The following is an 8,668-nucleotide window of genomic DNA, read 5'->3' as shown; positions in this document are numbered from 1 at the left end:
CTCTGAAACCCCAACTCTGCTTCCCTGCCTCTGATTCCCCAGCTCTGATTCCCCGCCTCTGATACCCCGCGTCTGATTCCCAGCCTCTGATTCCCCGTGTCTGATTTCCTGCCTCTGATTCCCCGCCTCTGATTCCCCATCTCTGATACACCACCTCTGATTCCCCACCTCTGATTCCCCATTTCTGATTCCGCACATCCGATTCCCTGCCTCTGATTCCCCGCCTCTGATTCCCCGCCTCTGATTCCCCAGCTCTGATTCCCCGACTCTGATTCCCCGCGTCTGATTCCCTGCCTCTGATTCCCCGCCTCTGATTCCCCATCTCTGATTCCCCACCTCTGATCCCCCGTGTCTGATTCCCTGCCTCTGATTCCCCGCCTCTGATTCCCCGCCTCTGCTTCCCTGCCACTGATTCCCCCACCCTGATTCCCCACCTCTGATTCCCCATATCTTATTCCCCGCCTCTGATTCCCCATCTCTGATTCACCACCTCTGATTCCCCACCTCTGATTCCCCATATCTGATTCCCCACCTCTGTTTGCCCGCCTCTGATTCCCCGCCTCTGAATCCCCAACTCTGATTCCCTGCCTCTGATTCCCCAGCTCTGATTCCCCGCCTTTGATTTCCCCCGTCTGATTCCCAGCCTCTGAATCCCCGTGTCTGATTTCCTGCCTCTGATTCCCCGCCTCTGATTCCCCATCTCTGATTCACCGCCTCTGATTCCCCACCTCTGATTCCCCATCTCTGATTCCGCACATCCGATTCCCTGCCTCTGATTCCCCGACTCTGAATCCCCGCCTCTGATTCCCTGCTCTGATTCCCCGCCTCTGATTCCCCGCGTCTGATTCCATGCCTCTGATTCCCCGCCTCTGATTCCCCGCGTCTGATTCCCTGCCTCTGATTCCCCGCCTCTGATTCCCCATCTCTGATTCACCACCTCTGATTCCCGGCATCTGATTCCCCATCTCTGATTCCGCACATTCGATTCCCTGCCTCTGATTCCCCGCCTCTGATTCCCCGCCTCTGATTCCCCGCCTCTGATTCCCAACCTCTGATTCCCCACCTCTGATTCCCCATATCTGATTCCCCGCCTCTGTTTCCCCGCCTCTGATTCCCCGCCTCTGTTTCCCCATATCTGATTCCCTGCCTCTGATTTCCAACTCTGATTCCACGCCTCTGATTCCCCAGCTCTGATTCCCCGCCTCAGATTCCCCGCATCTGATTCCCTGCCTCCGATTCCCCGCCTCTGATTCCATTCCTCTGATTCCCAACATCTGATTCCCTGCTGATTCCCCGCCTCTGATACCCGGACTCTGAATCCCGCCCTCTTATTGCCGGCCTCTGATACCCCGCTTCTGATTCTGATTCCCTGCCTCTGAATCCCCATCTCTGATTCACCACATCTGATTCCCTGCCTCTGTTTCCAAACCTCTGATTCCCCGCTTCTGATTCCCCATATCTGATTCCCCGCCTCTTATTCCCCAACTCTGATACCCCGCCTCTGATTCCCTAGCCCTGATTCCACGCCTCTGATTCCCCGCGTCTGATTCCCTGCCTCTGATTCCCCGCCTCTGATTCCCAATCTCTCATTTCACCACCTCTGATTCCCCACCTCTGATTCCCCATATCTGACTCCCCGCCTCTGTTTTCCCGCCTCTGATTCCCCGTCTCTGATTCCGATCTCTGACTCCCCGCCTCCGATTCCCCATCTCTGATTCCACGCCTCTGATTCCCCAGCTCTGATTCCCCGCCACTGATTCCCCACGACTGATACACCGCCTCTGATTCCCCACCTCTGATTCCCCATCTCTGATTCCGCACATCCGATTCCCTTCCTCTGTTTCCCCGCCTCTGATTCCCCGCCTCTGATTCCCCAGCTCTGATTCCCCAACTCTGATTCCCCGCGTCTGATTCCCTGCCTCTGATTCCCCGCCTCTGATTCCCCATCTCTGATTCCCCACCTCTGATTCCCCGTGTCTGATTCCCTGCCTCTGATTCCCCGCCTCTGATTCCCCGCCTCTGCTTCCCTGCCACAGATTCCCCCACCCTGATTCCCCACCTCTGATTCCCCATATCTTATTCCCCGCCTCTGTTTCCCCCCCTCTGATTCCCCGCCTCTGATTCCCCGCCTCTGATTCCCAATATCTGATTCCCCAGCTCTGTTTCCCCGCCTCTGATTCCCCACCTCTGATTCCCCATATCTCATTCCCCGCCTCTGAATCCCCATCTCTGATTCCCGGACTCTGATTCCCCACCTCTGATTCCCGGCATCTTATTCCCGGCATCTGATTCCCCGCCTCTGCTTCCCTGCCACTGAATCCCCGCCTCTGATTCCCCAGCTCTGATTCCCCGCCTCTGATTCCCCGCATCTGATTCCCTGCCTCTGATTCCCCAACTCTGATTCCCCGCCTCTGATTCCCCAGCTCTGATTCCCCGCCTCTGATTCCCCGTGTTTGATTCGATGCCTCTGATTCCCCGCCTCTGATTCCCCATCTCTGATTCACCGCCCTTGATTCGCCACCTCTGATTCTGCATATCTGATTCCCCGCCTCTGTTTACCCGCCTCTGATTCCCCGCCTCTGATTCCCCATATCTCATTCCCCGCCTCTGATTCCCCATCTCTGATTCCCGGACTCTGATTCCCCACCTCTGATTCCCGGCCTCTTATTCCCGGCATCTGATTCCCGGCCTCTGATTCCCGGCCTCTGATTCCCCGCTTCTGATTCTGATTCCCTGCCTCTGATTCCCCATCTCTGATTCTCCATATCTGATTCAGCGCCTCTGTTTCCCCGCCTCTGACTCCCCGCCTCTGTTTCCCCGTATCTAATTCCCCGCCTCTGATTCCCCAACACTGATTCCCCGCCTCTGAATCCCCACCTCTGATTCCCCGCCTCTGATTCCCCGCATCTGATCCCCTGCCTCTGAATCCCAGCCTCTGATTCCCAACCTCTGATTCCCCACCTCTGATTCCCCATATCTGATTCCCCGCCTCTGATCCCCTGCCTCTGTTTCCCCATATCTGATTCCCCGCCTCTGATTCCCCAACTCTGATTCCCCGCCTCTGATTCCCCAGCTCTGATTCCCCGCCTCTGATTCCCCGCGTCTGATTCCCTGCCTCTGATTCCCCGCCTGTGATTCCCCATCTCTGATTCACCACCTCTGATTCCCCACCTCTGATTCCCCATATCTGATTCCCCGCCTCTGTTTGCCCGCCTCTGATTCCCCGCCTCTGTTTCCCCATATCTGATTCCACGCCTCTGAAACCCCAACTCTGATTCCCTGCCTCTGATTCCCCAGCTCTGATTCCCCGCCTCTGATACCCCGCGTCTGATTCCCAGCCTCTGATTCCCCGTGTCTGATTTCCTGCCTCTGATTCCCCGCCTCTGATTCCCCATCTCTGATACACCACCTCTGATTCCCCACCTCTGATTCCCCATTTCTGATTCCGCACATCCGATTCCCTGCCTCTGATTCCCCGCCTCTGATTCCCCGCCTCTGATTCCCCAGCTCTGATTCCCCGACTCTGATTCCCCGCGTCTGATTCCCTGCCTCTGATTCCCCGCCTCTGATTCCCCATCTCTGATTCCCCACCTCTGATCCCCCGTGTCTGATTCCCTGCCTCTGATTCCCCGCCTCTGATTCCCCGCCTCTGCTTCCCTGCCACTGATTCCCCCACCCTGATTCCCCACCTCTGATTCCCCATATCTTATTCCCCGCCTCTGATTCCCCATCTCTGATTCACCACCTCTGATTCCCCACCTCTGATTCCCCATATCTGATTCCCCACCTCTGTTTGCCCGCCTCTGATTCCCCGCCTCTGAATCCCCAACTCTGATTCCCTGCCTCTGATTCCCCAGCTCTGATTCCCCGCCTTTGATTTCCCCCGTCTGATTCCCAGCCTCTGAATCCCCGTGTCTGATTTCCTGCCTCTGATTCCCCGCCTCTGATTCCCCATCTCTGATTCACCGCCTCTGATTCCCCACCTCTGATTCCCCATCTCTGATTCCGCACATCCGATTCCCTGCCTCTGATTCCCCGACTCTGAATCCCCGCCTCTGATTCCCCAGCTCTGATTCCCCGCCTCTGATTCCCCGCGTCTGATTCCATGCCTCTGATTCCCCGCCTCTGATTCCCCGCCTCTGATTCCCTGCCACTGATTCCCCGCCCCTGATTCCCCACCTCTGATTCCCCATATCTTATTCCCCGCCTCTGTTTCCCCCGTCTGATTCCCAGCCTCTGATTCCCCATATCTGATTACCCGCCTCTGATTCCCCATATCTGATTCCCCGCCTGTATTTCCCCATATCTGATTCCCCACCTCTGATTCCCCAACTCTGATTCCCCGCCACTGATTCCCCAGCTCTGATTCCCCGCCTCTGATTCCCGGCATCCGATTCCCTGCCTCTGATTCCCCGCATCTGATTCCCCATCTCTGATTCCCCGCCTCTGTTTCCCCGCCTCTGATTCCCGCCTCTGATTCCCCATATCTGATTCCCCGCCTCTGATTTCCCAACTCTGATTCCCCGCCTCTGAATCCCCAGCTCTGAATCCCCGCCTCTGATTCCCCATATCTGATTCCCCGCCTCTGTTTCCCCGCCTCTGATTCCCCGCCTCTGATTCCCCATATCTGATTCCCCGCCTCTTATTGCCCACCTCTTATTCCCGCCTCTGATTCGCCAGCTATGATTCCCCGCCTCTGATTCCCCACGTCTGAATCCCTGCCTCTGATTCCCCGCCTCTGATTACCCATCTCTGATTCACCACCTCTGATTCCCGGCCTCTGATTCCCCATCTCTGATTCCGCACATCCGATTCCCTGCCCATGATTCTCCGCCTCTGATTCCCCGCCTCTGATTCCCAACCTCTGATTCCCCACCTCTGATTCCCCATATCTGATTCCCCGCCTCTGTTTCCCCGCCACTGATTCCCCACCTCTTTTTCCCCATATCTGATTCCCCGCCTCTGATTCCCCAACTCTGATTCCCCGCCTCTGATTCCCCAGCTCTGATTCCCCGCCTCTGATTCCCCGCATCTGATTCCCTGCCTCTGATTCCCCGCCTCTGATTCCAGGCCTCTGATTCCCAACCTCTGATTCCCCACCTCTGATTCCCCATATCTGATTCCCCGCCTCTGTTTCACCACCTCTGATTCCCCGCCTCTGTTTCACCATATCTGATTCCCCGCCTCTGATTCCCCAACCCTGATTCCCCGCCTGTGATTCCCCAGCTCTGATTCCCCGCCTCTGATTCCCCAGCTCAGATTCCCAGCCTCTGATTCCCCGTGTTTGATCCCCTGCCTCTGATTCCCTGCCTCTGATTCATGGCCTCTGATACCCCGCTTGTGATTCTGATTCCCCACCTCTGATTCCCCGTGTCTGATTCCCTGCCTCTGATTCCCCGCCTCTGATTCCCCGCCTCTGCTTCCCTGCCACTGATTCCCCCACCCTGATTCCCCACCTCTGATTCCCCATATCTTATTCCCCGCCTCTGTTTCCCCCCCCTCTGATTCCCCGCCTCTGATTCCCCGCCTCTGATTCCCCATCTCTGATACACCGCCTCTGATTCCCCACCTCTGATTCCCCATCTCTGATTCCGCACATCCGATTCCCTGCCTCTGATTCCCCGCGTCTGATTCCCGGACTCTGATTCCCCACCTCTGATTCCCCATCTCTGATTCCCCACCTCTGATTCCCCGCCTCTGATTCCCAACCTCTGATTCCCCACCTCTGATTCCCCATATCTGATTCCCTGCCTCTGATTCCCCGCCTCTGATTCCCCGCCTCTGCTTCCCTGCCACTGATTCCCCGCCTCTGATTCCCCATATCTGATTCCCCGCCTCTGATTCCCCACCTCTGATACCCCGCCTCTGATTCGCCAGCTATGATTCCCCGCCTCTGATTCCCCGCGTCTGATTCCCTGCCTCTGATTCCCCGCCTCTGATTCCCCATCTCTGATTCACCACCTCTGATTCCCGGCATCTGATTCCCCATCTCTGATTCCGCACATTCGATTCCCTGCCTCTGATTCCCCGCCTCTGATTCCCCGCCTCTGATTCCCCGCCTCTGATTCCCAACCTCTGATTCCCCACCTCTGATTCCCCATATCTGATTCCCCGCCTCTGTTTCCCCGCCTCTGATTCCCCGCCTCTGTTTCCCCATATCTGATTCCCTGCCTCTGATTTCCAACTCTGATTCCACGCCTCTGATTCCCTGCCACTGATTCCCCGCCCCTGATTCCCCACCTCTGATTCCCCATATCTTATTCCCCGCCTCTGTTTTCCCCGTCTGATTCCCAGCCTCTGATTCCCCATATCTGATTACCCGCCTCTGATTCCCCATATCTGATTCCCCGCCTGTATTTCCTCATATCTGATTCCCCACCTCTGATTCCCCAACTCTGATTCCCCGCCACTGATTCCCCAGCTCTGATTCCCCGCCTCTGATTCCCGGCATCCGATTCCATGCCTCTGATTCCCCGCATCTGATTCCCCATTTCTGATTCCCCGCCTCTGTTTCCCCGCCTCTGATTCCCGCCTCTGATTCCCCATATCTGATTCCCCGCCTCTGATTTCCTAACTCTGATTCCCCGCCTCTGAATCCCCAGCTCTGAATCCCCGCCTCTGATTCCCCATATCTGATTCCCCGCCTCTGTTTCCCCGCCTCTGATTCCCCGCCTCTGATTCCCCATATCTGATTCCCCGCCTCTTATTGCCCACCTCTGATTCCCGCCTCTGATTCGCCAGCTATGATTCCCCGCCTCTTATTCCCCACGTCTGAATCCCTGCCTCTGATTCCCCGCCTCTGATTACCCATCTCTGATTCACCACCTCTGATTCCCGGCCTCTGATTCCCCATCTCTGATTCCGCACATCCGATTCCCTGCCCATGATTCTCCGCCTCTGATTCCCCGCCTCTGATTCCCAACCTCTGATTCCCCACCTCTGATTCCCCATATCTGATTCCCCGCCTCTGTTTCCCCGCCACTGATTCCCCACCTCTTTTTCCCCATACCTGATTCCCCGCCTCTGATTTCCTAACTCTGATTCCCCGCCTCTGAATCCCCAGCTCTGAATCCCCGCCTCTGATTCCCCATATCTGATTCCCCGCCTCTGTTTCCCCGCCTCTGATTCCCCGCCTCTGATTCCCCATATCTGATTCCCCGCCTCTTATTGCCCACCTCTGATTCCCGCCTCTGATTCGCCAGCTATGATTCCCCGCCTCTGATTCCCCACGTCTGAATCCCTGCCTCTGATTCCCCGCCTCTGATTACCCATCTCTGATTCACCACCTCTGATTCCCGGCCTCTGATTCCCCATCTCTGATTCCGCACATCCGATTCCCTGCCCATGATTCTCCGCCTCTGATTCCCCGCCTCTGATTCCCAACCTCTGATTCCCCACCTCTGATTCCCCATATCTGATTCCCCGCCTCTGTTTCCCCGCCACTGATTCCCCACCTCTTTTTCCCCATATCTGATTCCCCGCCTCTGATTCCCCAACTCTGATTCCCCGCCTCTGATTCCCCAGCTCTGATTCCCCGCCTCTGATTCCCCGCATCTGATTCCCTGCCTCTGATTCCCCGCCTCTGATTCCAGGCCTCTGATTCCCAACCTCTGATTCCCCACCTCTGATTCCCCATATCTGATTCCCCGCCTCTGTTTCACCACCTCTGATTCCCCGCCTCTGTTTCACCATATCTGATTCCCAGCCTCTGATTCCCCAACCCTGATTCCCCGCCTGTGATTCCCCAGCTCTGATTCCCCGCCTCTGATTCCCCAACTCAGATTCCCAGCCTCTGATTCCCCGTGTTTGATCCCCCCCCTCTGATTCCCCGCCTCTGATTCCCCGCCTCTGATTCCCCATCTCTGATACACCGCCTCTGATTCCCCACCTCTGATTCCCCATCTCTGATTCCGCACATCCGATTCCCTGCCTCTGATTCCCCGCGTCTGATTCCCGGACTCTGATTCCCCACCTCTGATTCCCCATCTCTGATTCCCCACCTCTGATTCCCCGCCTCTGATTCCCAACCTCTGATTCCCCACCTCTGATTCCCCATATCTGATTCCCTGCCTCTGATTCCCCGCCTCTGATTCCCCGCCTCTGCTTCCCTGCCACTGATTCCCCGCCTCTGATTCCCCATATCTGATTCCCCGCCTCTGATTCCCCACCTCTGATACCCCGCCTCTGATTCGCCAGCTATGATTCCCCGCCTCTGATTCCCCGCGTCTGGTTCCCTGCCTCTGATTCCCCGCCTCTGATTCCCCATCTCTGATTCACCACCTCTGATTCCCGGCATCTGATTCCCCATCTCTGATTCCGCACATTCGATTCCCTGCCTCTGATTCCCCGCCTCTGATTCCCCGCCTCTGATTCCCCGCCTCTGATTCCCAACCTCTGATTCCCCACCTCTGATTCCCCATATCTGATTCCCCGCCTCTGTTTCCCCGCCTCTGATTCCCCGCCTCTGTTTCCCCATATCTGATTCCCTGCCTCTGATTTCCAACTCTGATTCCACGCCTCTGATTCCCTGCCACTGATTCCCCGCCCCTGATTCCCCACCTCTGATTCCCCATATCTTATTCCCCGCCTCTGTTTTCCCCGTCTGATTCCCAGCCTCTGATTCCCCATATCTGATTACCCGCCTCTGATTCCCCATATCTGATTCCCC

The sequence above is a fragment of the Narcine bancroftii genome, unplaced genomic scaffold (genome assembly GCF_036971445.1).
Source record: "Narcine bancroftii isolate sNarBan1 unplaced genomic scaffold, sNarBan1.hap1 Scaffold_158, whole genome shotgun sequence".
Taxonomy (NCBI): domain Eukaryota; kingdom Metazoa; phylum Chordata; class Chondrichthyes; order Torpediniformes; family Narcinidae; genus Narcine; species Narcine bancroftii.
This window is presented reverse-complemented; position numbering follows the sequence as displayed.